This window comes from Uranotaenia lowii, chromosome 3 (genome assembly GCF_029784155.1).
Source record: "Uranotaenia lowii strain MFRU-FL chromosome 3, ASM2978415v1, whole genome shotgun sequence".
Taxonomy (NCBI): Eukaryota; Metazoa; Arthropoda; class Insecta; order Diptera; family Culicidae; genus Uranotaenia; species Uranotaenia lowii.
Genome location: NC_073693.1, coordinates 333,583,260 through 333,586,529, shown reverse-complemented (window position 1 = coordinate 333,586,529; position 3,270 = coordinate 333,583,260).

Genomic DNA, 3,270 nt, shown 5'->3' with positions numbered 1-3,270 from the left:
GGAAAATTGGATGTTCGAAAAGTATTAGCATTTCTGCAGACATTCGAAATGTGTCTCATCATAAATCCTGATCGAAAGATAAGTATCAGATTTTAATATGTAAAAACCATCTTAAACAATCCCCCCACCCAATAGACAATCAGAGAAGTCACTCGTAGGCCAAATTATTGCTTTTTTAATTGTGATATTTTTTAAGATTCTGATTTTTTTTGCTAATTAATGGCTTTGAGCGTATTTTTCATAACCATAACTTTTTAAAAATGACACACAAATATTTTAAAGGAAAATTGTCGATACACATTGTCATAATATTATTCTCACTAAGAATTAGGTGAATATAAAGATAAAAATTTTGTACATTGATGCAATAATGGTCCAATGATACTAGTTGTTGTATTCGTGTATCTCACTTTCATTTCTCTTATTCTTCTACACGTATATAAGAAACATAGTTTAGCATACATCAGTGAACGTAATTTAAACACTTTTCTTCAGGTTCGGCCTGAAAATCTGAGCTGCTATTTTTTGAATAGAATCATGTTTAAAATATTGTAACAGAACTTAAAGGTACAAGAATATTTGTTCAAATATTTCGAATGGTAAACCCTGTTTCAAATTCGACTTAACGACGAATTAGGTTCATTTTGAATATTTCAAGTATCAGTCAAGTTCCACTAGAAATTTAAAAAAGAACTCTAAGACACTGGAGATAAAATGTAATTCTTTCGAAATGCAACTTTCAAAACACGATATCGCTCGATTTTATTGGAAAAGGTTTCAATAAGTTTCAATAAGAGAAGCCATTCATCTATGAAACCATATACAAGAAAATGTTTCACAATGGCAAGTGTCAAGTTTTATTATGCGTTTTTATTTAAACCTAGTTTTGATTGATTAAGTCTATACAATTAGTAGTTATGTTAAAAAGAAAGTCTATGATATTAAAACTGTAGTACCATTAACAGAAATTTTCGAAAATCTCTTGAATAATTGGAAACAGACTTTTAAAAAAGCAATTAGAAAAACAAAGAATTTAAATGATAATCTCAATAACACAGCAAGACTAAAAGAACAGGATGTAAAATATTAAATCGCACTAGTCAAAAGTGTCTCCTGATCATATCCTACCCTCCATTTCCAAACCAAAATTGTTTTGCTAGGATGCAGAGGTGACCTCGGTCCTTAAGCATGAGTTATTAATCTTTCAGTCCTTTTCTCTATTTTCCTTCTATCCATTGACTACTAGAACGTGGCCGGCGCCGTTATTGATGTTTAAAGAGAGAGCATCAGTTTTGTTCATTGTGAATGTGCTGTCAATCCCAGACACCATTCATTTGACCTCTGGACAAAATTGATGGCCTCGGTCAATCACGGAGTAGCAACCATTGGCGATGTGGAACTTGTTCCACTTAGCCACGCCAGCGATCATGGAATTCGAAATGTTTATACACTATAACAGCGTTTTAATTACATTGAGAAAATTTTGTAGCGTTGAATTGAATATCGCTTTACAACTATTTATGATTCATTTCGAATTCAATGATTTAAGGTGGATGTGAGTAGTCAATCAAGCTAAGCTAAGCTAAGCTGTAACATTTCGTAAAATTTTGTAAGAGTTTGTCTGGTTTCCAATTCAAATCTGTTCGTGAGTATTCTTAATGCAGTTACTATCATAAATCCAACGCTACCGGACCAACCCATTTTCACCGGATTGGTGAAAATGGCTTTTCCTTATATGCTCCCGATCTGAGGCCATCTTAATAACACAATTTCTCTACCAGTTGAAAAAAGATATACCAATCCAAAAAATCAAACAATCTCGATATTATCAATTCAAGGCCATTTTGTTATGTGAGCTCCATTTCGAGATTTTTACGTCACAATCAATAAGAGTTTAGAGTACGAAAACTACCTTGATGAAAGTTCACAATGACATTGCCATCTCTCTTGATAAGAAAGGATTTGCTTTCCTGCAATTCATAGATTTTGTAAAGCTTTTGATAGGGTGTCCCTGATCGAAAATTTGATATCAAAATTTACTTTTTTCTGCAGCTTAAAAGATTCAATCAAACCTTCAAAGACGGGTCCAATCAGTTTTAATAGATGGTTGTTTTAAGATGTTAACTCCTTTTGAGTTTGGCGTACCCCAAGGATCGGTTTTAGGACCAATGCTGTTTTCTTTCTTTAAAAATGACCTGCTATCTATTTTCAAATAGAGTAGCATTCAGATGTTTACTGATGATGTACAATGATATTTCTGTTCTGACAATGCGTTATTAATCGAAGTTTTTGGGGTTAAAATAAATTATGACTTGGAAAAAATCAAATCAATGAAAATTGTCTACCTGTTAACCCAGCTAAAATCAAGGTTCTAGGCTTCAGAAGATCCAACAGAAATATCCCTACGCTTTTTCTTGGCATCCTTTTTGACCGGGAATTGTTATGGAACAGGCAAATCAATGACCAGTGTGGCAAAATTAATGGATCTTTGAAACAGTTAAATCTCACCAAGACAAACCTTGATGTTGAAAATTAAAATTAAAATTGTTCTACAGCTTCGTTTATCCGTTATTCATTTATGATGATTTTATTTATTCAAATTTGCTCTGTTAGGTCCATGGACAGACTCCGTGATGCACTGAACTCATACGTTCGTTACGTTTACAACTTGTCTATATATTTCAGTGTTTACCATCTACAAAAAAATCAGATAGGCTTTCCATTAGACTGAGTCGATTTGGGGTCATTTTCGAATTACTCAAACCCTGGGGTCTAAAAAGCTTTGTTTTGGTTTAAAATTCATCCATGATTTTTTGCAGAATTTTTATGTAACGTTCACATGAGTAAATTTGAACTTCAAGGTTTGTATGGAAAAATTGAATATATTACACTGAAAAATCAACAACGTATTTCTTTTCTGTGGAACCGAGCCTGCTCATAAATTTTCCTCTGAACAGCTTTGTCCAAGACTGTAACTTTGTATCTTATTACACAAAAAAGTTATTAGGTGTTAAATGGCGGCATGTCTTTAGGCTTTGACTAAGAATAAATTCACATGACATTACTGCTGGTTGCCTAGCGAGGTATAAATGTTTTTTTTTTTTTTTCATACAAGGCTTAGCGGATGCTGCTGATAAATTTTGATGAAAAAAAAAACATTTTTTGAGTTTTATTCCTATTTCTATTTTTGTTGAGTAATTGCTGAGTTTTGATCAAATTTAAAACGATTTAGCTCGGATTTTTATCGACAATTTTGTAATCAAATGCCTG